General features: G+C 40.4%; 1 pseudogene; it reads left to right on the top strand.

Annotated features, from left to right (window-relative positions):
- The window catches only part of LOC135227991 (tigger transposable element-derived protein 1-like), a 44,345-nt pseudogene extending 29,829 nt beyond the window's left edge, over positions 1-14,516 (top strand).
- Positions 14,517-14,941: the final 425 nt, after the last annotated feature.

Below are 14,941 nucleotides of genomic sequence, written 5' to 3'. Positions count from 1 at the left end.
TGACTGTCGCATTCCCTTTAAAGCAGGGATCACAAACTGGCAGCTTGTAAAACCAAAAAATCAAACCGTCGTTGTTGAGTTGATTCCGACTCATGGTGACTCGGTGGGTTTCAGAGGAGAACTGTACTCCATAGAGTTTTCATGGCTGTGAAAACTTTTGGAAGTAGATCTTTTGGAAGTAGATCATCAGGCCTTTCTTCCGAGGTACCTCTGGGTGGATGTGAATGGCCAACCTTTTGGTTAAAAAAAAAAAAAAAAGTGCTATCGTAGCCCAGTATTTAACCATTTGTCTCCTATAGTCACACCATTTTAAAATGAAGAAAACTGTTGGAATTCTAATGTTTTAAGAGAGGGCTGCTCCTTCTCCTATTTCTCCCTCCTCCTTGGCCTCTGACAGCCTTGTGAGTTAACCCTCGTGTTACCTAAGGCTCATGCTCCTTCTGGCTTCAGGGTCCCTGCCCTCTAGCTATGACACCATCTCCCAGCCCTGTCATCCAACCACAGCAGCTTAGCTTTCTAATTTCTTCCAGACCCAGGGCAGATTCCTCTGTATCATCTTATAGCACCTTACACTCTGCCTTCATTGCACACACTGCAGTTGTCACGTATTTATCTGTGTAATTATTTGAGCAGTGTTCCCGCCAACCCTGACTGTAAACTTGGTAGAGCCAGGGCAGTGTGGGTGGGTTTTCTCATCACCAGGTGCCTTGCTCCTAGCCTAGAGGGGGTTTTTTACAAACGTTTTAGGGAAGTAAAAGTTCTGTCTTTTGAAGATTCTTGATTTATTTCAAACTTCTGAAAAAGTTAGCCGTTGAGACTAGCTGACATGGTAACATACCCTGAATTTTAATTCACTGGAAATAAGCATTTCAGTATATTTTACTTTATCAAAATGAAATCTTTCTCTCTTTCATTGGCAGGCACAGGTTTCAGACTCCTATAGTTCACACAGATGTCCCAGCAGTCTTCACGCTTCCACAGCACCGCTCATCTCTAATGTGACCTCAGAGACTCGTTATACAATATTGAGAGTCTCCTTCCTAAGAGTAAAAACTAAGGAAGATACTATATAAAGGAAAAACTGGATGATATGACCAAATGAAAATGTGAAACCTTTTTATGTTAAAAAACATGACATAGTCATAAAACGGCATTGGTTGTCGTCAGTCGCTGTCAAGTCTTTTCTGACCCCTGGCGACCCTGTGTGTGCAGAGTAGAACTGCTTCACAGGGTTTTCAAGGCTGTGACCTTTCTGAAGCAGAGCACCACGTCTGTCTTCCGAGGTGCCTCTGGGTGGGTTCAAAAGGCTAAGATTTCGGCTAGTAGTGGAGTGCTTAATTGTTTGCACTACCCAGGAATAATGGCATACTGTGCACCTATTAAAATAATAGATAATCAGTTGAAAATTGAAACACTATAAAAATATAAAAGACAGATACTAACAATTTCCCAAATTGTACACACCTATTAAAAATAAGATAAAGTTGCATTACTAGTATTGAGACATGTAGAAGATATAGCAAGTGAAGAATCAAGTTAAAAACAGTATGTATAGTACGATTCCAATTTTGAAAAGAAATGTAATTGGTAAAATATGAATAGGGAAAGGCATTTGGAAGAATATACAACAAACTCAATTTGAAAGGATGGAATTTGGAAAACTGTTGTTAGTATCTATCTACATTTGTATTTTTATAATGTTTGAATTTTTACATTGAGCATCTACTACTTTTGTAATGTAATGTTATATAACAAAAAGCACTATAAAGAAATGTGTAAAGAGGAAAAGACAAACTCAACTGGAACAAAAATTTACAAACAAAAGATATATTACAAATGCTTCCAAATGACAAGATGGAAAAATAGGCTAAATATATGAATAAACAGTTCACAAAAATGCAAATGATCAGTGTAAGAACATTCATTCTCACTAATAAACACCAAGCCAAACAACAATACACCATTTCTTAGTTCATTAAGTTGGCAAAGATTTCAAACATTAACAACCGGTTGGTCAGCATTTAGTGACGCAGGCCACCTCATCTGCTGCAGGAGACAAATACAGATGGACACCACCTCTGGGAGTACAGTTTGGTAATCTGCATCAAAATCATTCAAAACATTCACACTTAATTCAATTTCTAGGAATTCATCCTAGAAAAATAATCATAAACGCCACGTTTTGTATACCAAGTGTATTTGTTAAAGAGCTGTCAGAGAAAAATTAGATTTATCCTAATTATCATCAAAAGGATATAGGTTAAATGAATCCTGGTGCTTGCATAGAAAACAATAGTGTGTAGCCTTTTTAAAAACATGTTTTAGAATATTTAACAACTTGGAAAATATTCATGATTTTTTATTAAGTGAAAAAAGAAAAAGCAAGTTTCAGAACATTATATAGAGCATGATGTCAATTATTTGTGTGTGTGCACGTATTAAAAACTAGTCAAAATGTTAACAGTGGTTACCCATAGGTAGTACTCATTCTTTTCTGAATTTTTCAGAGTTTCTATAATGGTTTTGTAATGTACTATCAACAAAAAAGCTGGAAACCGTGGTGGTGTAGTGGTTAAGAGCTACAGCTGCCAATCAAAAGGTCAGCAGTTCAAATCCACCAGGTGCTTCTTGGAAACTCTATGGGGCAGTTCTACTCTGTCCTATAGGGACGCTATGAGTTGGAATCGATTTGATGGCAACAGGTTTTTTGTTTTTGTTTTTTTAATCGTTGAAAAAGTTATTTTAAAAGTCGACAGCCTACAGGAAGAAGGAAAGTTAGGAATAGGAGGAGGTGTATGACATGTGTGGTTAATTGCCTCCATGAACAACTACCTCTTTTACCACAAGACCAGAAGAACCAGATGGTGCCTGGCTACCATTACTGAACATTTTGATCAAAGATTCCATAGAAGAATCCTGATCAAAAGGGGTAAAATGCAGAAAAGAATTTCAGATTCTTATGGACTCCACACTTCTTGGAGCCATGAAGGTTGGATGGACCCCTGAAACTATTGTCCTGAGGTAATCTTTATAAACCTTAAACCAAAAATATCCCCTGAAGCCTTCTTAAAACCAAACGATAGTTTAACTTAACTAGTAAAAAAATGTCTCCCTTGAGCATTATGTTCTTTAAGAACTATTTATATGGGATCAAATTGACCACAGCAACTCAAAAGATTAGATAGGAACCTTAGGGGGCAGTGAATTTATGTTAATGGGGGAGGAACAACTCAGAGAAGGAGGTGAGAATGGTTGCACAGCTCAAAGAATGTAATCAATGTCACTAAATGTACATGTAGAAACAGTTGAATTGGTGTGTGTTTTGCTGTGTGTATTCTCAACAAAAAAAAAAATAAACTTATATATGTAAAAAAAGTTGATGGATTACTCTTTGGAAAAAGTTTGGCAGTTCTTGAAAAGTCAAACACAGAGTTACCAGGTGATCCAGCAATTCTACTCCTAGGTATATACCCAAGACTTGAAAGCACATAATAGCTTGTACATGAATGTTCATAACAGCATTATTCATAATAACCAACAAGTGGAAACAGCCCAAATGTCCATCAACCAATGAATGGATAAATAAAATGTAGTATATACAAATGGGAAACCCTGGTGGCGTAGTGGGTAAGTGCTACAGCTGTTAACCAAAAGGTCGGTAGTTCAAATCCTCCAGGCACTCCTTGGAAACTCTACGGGGCAGCTCTACTCTGTCCTATAGGGTCGCTATGAGTCAGAATCGACTCGATGGCAGTGGATGTGGTTTTTTTTTTTATTATTATTTTATTTTTAATTCTCTTAATTTTTTTCTTTTTAATTATTTATTGTGCTTTAGGTGAAAGTTTAAAAATCAAATCATTCTCTCATATAAAAAGCCATATACACCCTGCCATGCACTCCCAGTGGCTCTCCCCTTAATGAGACAACACACTTCTCCTCTCCTTCCTGTATTCCCTTTGTCCGTTCAACCAGCTCCTTTCCCCCTCTTTCTTCGCATCTCACCCCCAGACAGGAGTCGCCCACATAGTCTCAGGTGTCTACTTGAGCTATGAAGTTCATTCCTCACCAGCATCATTGTCTATCTTATAGTCCAAGCCAGTCCCTGTCTGTAGAGTTGGTTGCAGGAATGTTTCCAATCTAGGGCTAACAAAGGGTCTGGGGACCATGAATGTCAGGGGAATGTGGTTTTTTATATACAAACAATGGAATATTATTCAGCCATAAAAAGGAATGACATACTGATACATGCTACAACATGGATGAATTTTGAAAACAGGCTAAGTGAAAGAAGCCAGAAACAAAAGGCCACATGTATGACTCCATTCATATGAAATGTCCAGAATAGGCAAACCCATAGAGACAGAAAGTAGATTTGTGGTTGCCAGGGCTGAGGGTAGGGGAAAATGGTGAGTGATTGCAAAAGAGTAAGGGGTTTCCTTTTGGGATGATGAATACATTCTGAAATTAGACAATGGCGCTGGTTGCACAACTCTGTGATATACCAAAAACCACCCAAGTGTATACTTTAAAAGGGTTAATAGTGGGATATGAAGATTATATCTCGATTTTTTTCTTAAGTGGAAAAAAAACCTGGTGGCCTATTAAAGTTTCCTGGAAAAGAATAATAGCAGTTTTAAAGCATATAGTACTTTACAAACACAACCTACAATGCGGTTAAGTGCTATAATAGGAGAGCGTAAAAGGAAAACATCTAACAGTGCCTGGAGTGAGAGAAGGTTCCATTAAGTAAGGCAGAGGATCTCAAACTTTTTAACCTCAGGACTTGCTTGTGTGAGTTTTATTCATTGGTATTTCTTGTATTTGAAATTGAAACAGAAAATTTTTAAAACTTTATTAATTCACTGAAAATAACAATAACAACCCATTGCATGGTAACATAAATAAGGTTTTCATGAAAAATGTTATTTCCCAAAACAAAATAGTTAAAAAAGTGGCATCGTTTTACATTTTTGCAAATTTCTTTAGTCCCTGGTGTAAGAGTAGGTATGTAGATTCTCATGCTATTCAGATGGCTTCTACATTCAATATGCGGCATTATCACAGTCGTGTAGCTTCTGGAAAACTCCACTGTACGCTCGGGAGAGATTCAGGGTTAGAACTGCTGCATTAAGAAAATGAGGTTTGAGCTGGATGTTAAAGAGCTGCAGGAGTAGCTCTCATTGGAAACAGACTGAGAAGAGGGAGAAGGAAGGAAAGGTTCACTCCACGTTTCTAAGCTGAGCGGTGGACAGCAGTGCCATCGATGATGTTAGGAGTACAGAAAGGGATGGAGGTTTCAGTGAGCAAAGAATTAGTTTGATTTAAGATACATAAAGTTTGAGGCATTTACAAGATATTAAGGTGAAAATTTCCAATAAGCAATTATAACTACATTTAGGGACTGGAGTTGAAAGGTACCTACCAGAGTTATAGATTCTGTCAACACTGGAGGAGAAATCTGAAAACCAAACCTGTTGCCATCCAGTCAATTCTGACTCACAGTGACCCTGTAGGACAGAATACAACTGCCCCATAGAGTTTCCAAGGAGCAGCTGATGGATTCAAACTGCTGACCTTTTGGTTAGTAGCCAAGCACTTAACCACTACACCACCAGAGCTCTGTTGGAAGAGAAGTGGTACTTGACAGTCTTCTTTTACAAAGTGGAACTCAAGACATGCTGTGGGAAATTTAATAAAACAAGAATTAATTATATTATGTAATACCCTCAATATAAATAAATTTAAATATCAAACATTGAGAGGAGAAGGGGGACTACACAAGTGACTTAAATCTTCATCTTGAGTACTGGAAAGTGAGCAGATTTGACTAAAGATGATGAAGTCCCTGGGTGGCACAAACAGTTAAGTACTCAGCTGCTAACCAAAAGATTGTTGGCTCCAACACACCCAGAGGCATCTCGGAAAAAAGTCCTGTGGATCTGCTTCTGAGAGTTCACAGCCACTGAAAACCCTATGGAGCAGCTCTCCTCTGCACACATGGGGTCATCATGAGTGAGAATTGACTTTACACTGGTAAGCATATGATCTAGACTACAGAATCCGTGCTCAAAGCATGATCTGCCAGCAAGCTACATCCGCAGAACCTGGGAGCAGTGTTAAAAACGCAGAATCTTGCTGCCCCAGACCTAATGAGTCAGCACCTGCCTTTCAAAAAATATCCCAGGTGATTTGTGTTCACAAGGAAGTTGGAGGAGCGCTGGATTAGAACCATCGAGAGAACTCCAGAGGGGCCTCTGGTAAGTGGGACCGGGTGGGAGATGCAGTGTGGAGTGGGAAGAGTGGCTGGAAAACTACCACTTTTCCTCATAAACTCTTCTAAACTCTGATTTGTCACCAAGTGCATAAACTACTGTGGTATGAAATACGTGTGTGTACATGCGAGTGTAGTTCTAAAGTGCATGAGCTCATAAAGAGACAACAAATAAGATGAAAACAAGAGCCTGGGATAGAATGCCTGAAAATACCAACCTGTTTAATTTTTTAACTTTTATTCTGAACTAATTATAGGTTGCAAGAAATTGCAAAAATAGCAGAGGGGTCCCACGAACCCATCACTCAGCTTCATCAATGGCGCCATATAACTACAGAACATTATCAAAACCAGGAAGCTGAAGTAGGCATAACAAACCACGGACCTTTCTCAGGTTTCACATTTTTGCATACGTTCTTTTTGTTTACTTCTTTGTTTTTTAATTGAAAAGACAATATAACAACATCAAATTTTTTAAATAGTTAGAACTACCTATAATCTCACAATAAAACCAGTTTGAGTTTTGCATGTTACCTTCCACAGATATATATTAAATTTTTATTATGAAATACAGGCATACTTGTTTTATTGCACTTGCCTTGACTGCGCTTCACATGTATTGTATTTTTTACAAATTGAGGGTTTGTGGCAGCCCTGCGTTGAGCAAGTCTATTGGCGCCATTTCTCAAATAGCGCGGGCTCACTTCATGTCTCTGTGTCATATTTTGGTAATTCTTGCAATACTTCAAACTTTTTATTATTATACCTGTTATGATGATCTGTGATCAGTGATCTTTAATGTTACTATTGTAATTATTTTGGGGCACCATGAACCTCACCCATATGATGGCTCTCTCTCTTTCTCTCTTCTCAGGCCTCCCTATTCCTGGAGACATGACAATGTTGAAATTAGGCCAATTAATAACCCTACAATGGCCCCTAAGTGTTCAAGTGAAAGGAAGAGCTGCACGTTTCTCATTTCAAATCAAAAGCTAGAAGTGATTAAGCTTAGTGAGGAAGGCATGTCAAAAGCCAGATAGGCCAAAAGCTAGGCCTCTTGCACCAAACAGTTAGGCAAGTTGTGAATGCAAAGGAAAAGTTTTTAAAGCAAATTAAAAGTGCTACTCCAGTGAACACACGAATGATAAGAAAGTGAAACAGCTTTATTGCTGATATGGAGGAAATTTAGTGGTCTGTATAGAAGATCAAACCAGCCACAATACACCCTTAAGCTAAAGTCTAATCCAGAGCAAAACCCTCACTCTCTTCAATTCTGTGAAGCCTAAGAGAGGTGAGGAACCTGCAGAAGAAAAGTCTGAAGTTAGCAGAGGTTGATTCATGAAGTTTAAGGAAAGAAGCCATCCCCATAACATAAAAGTGCAAGGGGAAGCAGCAGGTGGTGATGTAGAGGCTGCCCCAACTTACCCAGAAGATCCAGCTAAGGTAATGGATGACGGTGGCTGCACTAAACAACAGATTTTCAGTGTAGATGAAACAGCCTTGTATAGGAAGAAGACGCCATCTAGGACTTCGATAGCTAGAAAGAGGCAGTCAATACCTGGCTTCAAAGCTTCGAAGGACAGGCTGACTCTCTTGTTAGGAGCTAATGCAGCTGGTGACTTAAAGTTGAAGCTAATGCTCACTTACCATTCCCAAAATCCTAGGGCCTTTAAGAATTACACTAAACATATGCTGCCTGTGCTCTACAAATGAAACAACAAAGCCTGCATGACAGCACATCTGTTTACAACATGGTTTACAGACTATTTTAAGCCCACTGTTGAGACCTACTGCTCAGAAAAAAAGATACCTTTCAAAATATTTCTGCTCATTGACAAAGCACGTGGTTACCCAAGAGCTCTGATGGAGATGTACAAGGGGGTTAATGTTGTTTTCACGCTTGCTAATGCAACAGCCATTCTGCAGCCCACGGATCAAGGCATAATTTCCACTTTCAAGTCCTATTATTTAAGAAATACATTTTGTAAGGCTATAACTGATGGACCTGGGCAACGTAATTTGAAAACCTGGTAAGGATTCACCATTTTAGATGCCATTAAGAACATTTGTGATTCATGGGAAGAAGTCAAAATATCAGCATTAACAAGAGTTTGAAATAAGTTGATTCCAGCCCTCATGAGTGACTTTGAGAGGTTAAAGACTTCAGTGGAGGAAGAAACTTCAGATGTGGTAGAAATAGCAAAAAAACTAGGATTAGAAGTGGAGCCTGAAGATGCGCCTGAACTGCTGCAATCTCAGAAAATTTTAATGGATAAGGAGTTGCTTCTCATGGATGAGCAAAGAAAATGGTTTCTTGAAATGGAATCTGCTCCAGGTAAAAATGCTGTGAACATTGTTGAAATGACAATAAAGGATTCAGAATATTACATAAACTTAGTTGGTAAAGCAGTTGTAGGGTTTGAGAGGACTGACTCCAATTTTGAAAGACCTTCTACTGTGGGTAAAATGTTATCAAACAGCCTGGCATGCTACAGAGAAATCTTTCGTGAAAGGAAGGGTCAATCAATCCGGCAAACTTCATCGTTGTCTTATTTTAAGAAATTGCCACAGCCGCTCCAGCCTTCAGCAACCACCATCCTGATCAGTCAGCAGCCGTCGACATTGAGGAAAGACCCTTCACCAGCAAGAACGTTACAACTTGCTGAAGGCTCAGATGATGGTTCATATTTTTTAGCAATAAAGTATTTTTTAATTAAGGTATGTACATTTTTTAGACATAATGGTATTGCATACTTAATAGGCTACAGTATAGTATAAACATAGCTTTACATGCATTGAGAAACCAAAAAATTCATGTGACTCACTTTATTGCAATATTTGCTTTATTGTGGTGGTCTGGAAACAAACCCGCAATATGTCTGAGGTATACCTATAGTATAAATATATAAGAATTGATAATATTAAAATAGCTATGTACCCATATTATGTCATTATATATAAAAAAATATACCCACATATATTTACATATTCACCGTATATATAAATATCTATAAAAATACATAGTATCATTTTACAGGTTTGAAAACTTTATATAAAAATGGTATCGTAACACACAGGGATGCAAAGGCATTCAACTGTGTGGATCATAACAAATTATGGATAACATTGCGAAGAATGGGAATTCCAGAACACTTAATTGTGCTCATGAGGAACGTGTACATAGATCAAGAGGCAATTGTTTGGACAGAACACGGGGATACCGAGTGGTTTAAAATCAGAAAAGGTGTGTGTCAGGGCTGTATCCTTTCACCACACCTATTCAATCTGTATGCTGAGCAAATAATACGAGAAGCCGGACTATATGAAGAAGAACGGGGCCTCAGGATTGGAGGAAGACTCATTAATAACCTGCATTACGCAGATGACACAACCTTGCTTGCTAAAAGTGAAGAGGAAGCACTTACTGATGAAGATCAAAGACTATAGCCTTCAGTACAGAGTACGCCTCAACATAAAGAAAACAAAAATCCTCACAACTGGACCAATGAGCAACACCATGATAAAAGGAGAAAAGATTGAAGTTGTCAAGAATTTCATTTTGCTTAAGTCCACAATCAACAGCCATGGAAACAGCAATCAAGAAATCAAAAGATGCGTTGCATTGGACAAATCTGCTGCAAAGGACCTTTTTAAAGCATTGAGGAGCTAAGATGTTACCTTTAAGACTAAGGTGCAACTGACCCAGGCCACGGTATTTCCAATCGCATCATATGCATGTGAAAGCTGGACAGTGCATTAGGAAGACAAAAGAAGAATTAAAGCCTTTGAATTGTGGCGTTGGTGAAGAATATTGAATATACCATGGACTGCCAAAAGAATGAACAAATCTGTCTTGGAAGAAGTACAACCAAGATGCTCCTTAGAAGCAAGCTTGGTGAGACTGTGTCTTACATACTTTGGACATGTTGTCAGGAGGGATCAGTCCCTGGAGAAGGACATCATGCTTGGTAAAGTAGAGGGTCAGCAGAAAAGAGGGAGACCCCCAATGAGATGGACTGACACAGTGGCTGCAACAATGAGCTCAAGCATAACAATGATTATAGGGATGGCGCAGGGCCAGGCAGTGTTTCGTTCTGTGGTACATAGGGTCACTATGAGTTAGAACCAACTCGACAACACCTAACAACAACAATAATACACAAGGATACACATGTATCACAAGTGTTTCTGTCATAGCGCTCATGATGTCAATTGCTTGTTGGGGAGGAAATTCTGCCTCTCTCTCTGCCAACCTTCCCCAGGAAGAGGTTGCTGTGGAGGTCAGAGCCTGGACTGCAATCCAGAATCTTCCATTCACCAGCAGTGTAACATGAGAAAAATTACTTGACTGCTCTGTTCCTCAGTTTCCTCCTATGCAAAATGAAGATAATAACAGTTATTATTTCATAAAGTCATTTGAGGATAAATTAAGGCAATGCACGTGAAGGCCTTACAAGAGAGACAGCTCTCTCTGGAAATGCTCAACAGGTGTAGCTGTCATCGTCACTGACCTTGTTGTTTTTACTGGATCATTTGGGTTTGCAGGTGGGATGTGAACAGTCCATTTATGCCTTCAAAGTCAGGGAAGCTTCACTTCTGAAGCAGTGTTCAGACCCAGTTTACCAGAGTACTCAGCAAACCACCCTCTCCAAAAATTAAACTTGTTGCCATCAGGTTGATTCCGACTCACTGTGACCCTATAGGACAGAGTAGAACTGCCCTATAGGGTTTCCAAGGAGTGGCTGGTGGATTTGAACTGCTGACCTTTCAGTTAGCAGCCAAGCGCTTAACCACTATAACACCAAGGCTCCTTACTCATAGCAAAGCATGCTTTAATTTTTCTATTTATTCTTCCTTATGTGTTTATCTCCCTTGGGGACCTGTGTGTGTGTGTGTGTGTGTGTGTGAGAGTGAGTGTGTGTATGGGGGGGAGTTTGATACAGTCCAGGGTAAAATTCTGTTATCTTTGAGTCATAAGGTCACAATGCCTTCTTAAGACAAATGGAGTCTCACCTGATTTTTAACATGGAGCACTCCACGTTGCACTGTTTCCACTGAAGACGTTAAAGTGTTCACTTCTGCATCTTTCCACAGTCTTCACGAAGATACTTTCAGATGACTGAGTACTTTCACCAGACGCCTAAGTGTAGGACGTGTGTAAAGGTAAAAGAGCCGGGGGGAAGCTGGAAAAAGTGCCGTAGATATAGGGAAAGAATAAGAATTTCAAGAACTGAATATAGTCCTAAAGGTTGACAAAAAAAGGTAAACTGAACCCTGAACAATGACCATAGAAGCTTCCAATTAGGTAACTAATGATCCGGGGAAGAGAAAGATCTGCTCTGTACTGGGCCAGAGTTAAGAACAGGAAGCGAAGGTAAGTTCTCACTACAGGCCAGGGACTATGTTCCGTGCTTTCCTTGCATTATCTCATTTCAGCAGTCACAGTGGAGAAACTGAGGCTTGGAGTAGGTCATTAACCTGCCCAAGGTCACACAGGTAGTCATGATAACACCTGGATTAAAACTCAGGTCAGTCATTGCACTGCAACCAGGAATGAATGAGAACTATGTGGACACAAGGAGCCGAGTCTCTGGAGGGTGCAAATAGTTAATGCACTAGGCTGCTAACCAAAAGGCTGGAGGGCTGAGTCCACCCAGAGGCACCTTGGAAGAAAGGCCTGGCAGTCTACTTCTGAAAGATCAGCCGCTGAAAACCTTATGGAACACAGTCCTACTCTGACACATGTGGGGTCGCCACAAGTGGTGGTCAGCTCAATGGCAACCGGTTTTAAACATGGAGTATGAACAATTCTTTCTGGAAGCACGGGGGAGATGCAAGAAGAAAGAGAAAGGGCGATAGCTAGATAAAATATATAGCAACCCTACAGTACAGGGTAGAACTACCCTATGGGGTTTCTAAGGAGTGGCTGGTGGATTTGAGCTGCTGACCTTTTGGTTAGCGGCTGAGCTCTTAATCACTGCGCCACCAGTGCTACTCAGATAAAATATAGGGACATGGAATTACTGCTTTTTAATAAAAATAAGGCTCAGCTCCTCCAGGATTGACACAGAAAAAGGGCCCCATGGTAACTGCAGAGGCCAGAAGCAGAGAGGCTGCCAGACTCCTGTCCCTGGAGATCTGTCTTTCTTCCAGGAATTCCTCCCTGATTATCTTTGCTCCATCAAAGCTTCCTCAGATCCTGTCTTTCTCTCATATCTTAGGCCCAATTGTGAGATGCCAAAAGGCACTTCTTCACATCCCATAAAGTTGCAGGCAGTGTTTCCCAACCTGGCAAGTCATAGAAATTGCCTGGGACACTAGTTTAAATACACAGGAGCCCAGGAGATGCGGACTCTGCAGGCCACAGTCAGAGCTCTGGCCTCTGGATGGGTGTTTTTAGTAATGTGCTATCCATAGATTCCTGGGGGGTAGGGGTATCACTGTGCTGGAAGTAGCTCAGAGAAATAAACACAGTAGCATAACTCCACCTAGTCTGAAAAGGCTTCCCTACAACCCCGTGCTGGGTCCTCACCCTGCCCCTGGGGTTTGATGCTATCTTGGCACATGCTGATTATTTTAATCTCTGAGAGAAAAACTGGGCCCAAGAGACAGAGGCCCTTTGCCAAATGGCTCAGTGGTAGGGGAAGAGGGGAGAAGAGGCAGAAGGCTTCTTCCATTCTTTTTTGTTTTATTATAGTTACATACATACAATAAAAATTCAGTATTTCATCAATTTCTACATGTACACTTCAGTGACATTGATGACATTTTTCAAGTCGTGCAACCATTCTTGCTGTATTTTCCAAATTATCCCACCACCATTAACAGACGTTCAATGCATTCTAAGCAAAAACTCCCTCCTTCATTTTTTTTTATAATATGCAGTCTTTAGTGTACGTTTTTTTTTTTAATTGTGATTTAGATGAAAATTTGCAGAGCAAATTAGTTTCTCATTAAACAGTTAATGCACAAATTGTTTTGTGACATTGGTTCAAACCCCATGTCCCTTCTCTGTTCTTAATATTTTTTTAAGACTGGGTTATCGGCTCTTAACTAGCATGCCCTGGATGACATCTACAACACAGACAAAATTAGGCCTTGCCCACTGTCCAATGCTTCCTCGTCGTCCTTTGGCAGGAGGTGTCACGCATGATGGCAGCTCTCCCCGACAGGTCTCCTGGTGTCACCAGGGTTTAGCCCTCAGTAAAAAACCAGTTACCATCAAGTCGGCCCTGACTCATGGCGACCCCATGTATGGCAGAGTAGAACTATTCTTCACAGGGTGTTCAGCGATTGATCTTTCTGAAGTAGATCACCAGGCCTTTCTTCCAAGGTGCTTCTGGGTGGACTCGAACCTCCAACCTTTTGGTCAGCAGTCAAGTGTGTTAACCGTTTGCACGACCCAGGGTCTCCTGCAACACCCAGGGTAGGGCAACTATATGCCCAGGTTTACCCGGAGAGGGCCCTGACGTGCTCTTGTCACGGTCCTCTCTCTCTGAGTGCCTCTCTTCATTCTCGAAATTGTCCCAGCTCAGATGATAAATTATAGCATCACCTTGTCTGTGAACAACAGACCTAAAACAAAAACACAGCTCCAGAGATTTACATAATGGCTACCATTTATTATGCACATCGTTTCAGTTCATCCTGACAGCAATCCCACGAGTGAGTTCTGGTGACATGAATTTTGCAGATGAGGAAAGTAACAGGGTTAAGTGACTTGTCCAGGGTCCCAACTATGAGAGATACATAGCTGTATACAAGCTTCCCTCTGCTTGACCCCAAATCCTGCTTTTTCAGTGTCCTCTCCCTACCTCCTTGGGGCCTGGGGATGCCCCACCCGTCAATTTCTGTGTGAAGAAATAAAACTTTTCCAAGGAAATTGAAGGATTTCAACACCAAAGGAGCACTCTCGCTATTTATGTTTTTCATCCTAAGTTTGAAAGTAGAAATCTCCTGCAGTTGTGAGTCTAATTCGGCTCTTGTTTCTGTAACCTAGTTTGAAGGAAGAAACACTTCCAAAAGAAGCAACCAAGTCTACAAAGGCACAGTTGGACTCAGATGGATCCAACCGATGAGCAAATGGAAAACAACACCGCGGACTGGAGCAGCAGTTCCAAGGCGCAGCAGCTCCACGTCGTTGCTAATGAAGCTAAGGGTTTCAGCGGAACCCAGAAAATGGATGGCGCACAAGTCTTCGCTCTGGGTTTGCGTAGTTTAATGTTCTAAACCAGTTGGTCTTCTAGAAAAGGAGGTTTAAAGTCATAGCTTTTGCTTTCATGACCAGTTTGTCCATAGTTTTATAGTGTTTTCTTTAAAGAAAAAATAGGTATTTTTTTTCATTTTTATTTTTACTTCCAGAAAGTACTCCATTAATATGAATGCTTTGAAAAAAAGAGAAATTACACATAACCTTAAGTGGCCTTGGACCGATACCCCAACCTCAGACCTGTACACTGTTACTGGTTTGTTTTGTGTTCTTGCAGCTGTTTTTCTGCATAGGAAATTATTTTTCTACCTTCTGCCTTAATAAAGTTTCTAATACAGGATTATTTTCCTTCCTCCCCCACAAACCCTATCACAGGGAAGCTGCTGAAAACTCAGGGATTGAAGGCCAAGCAGGCTGTGGCAGCCCCTACCTCCTAGTTCTTTCACCCTACTGCTGGTTGA

The sequence above is a fragment of the Loxodonta africana genome, chromosome 17 (genome assembly GCF_030014295.1).
Source record: "Loxodonta africana isolate mLoxAfr1 chromosome 17, mLoxAfr1.hap2, whole genome shotgun sequence".
Lineage (NCBI taxonomy): Eukaryota > Metazoa > Chordata > Mammalia > Proboscidea > Elephantidae > Loxodonta > Loxodonta africana.
This window is presented reverse-complemented; position numbering and strand designations above follow the sequence as displayed.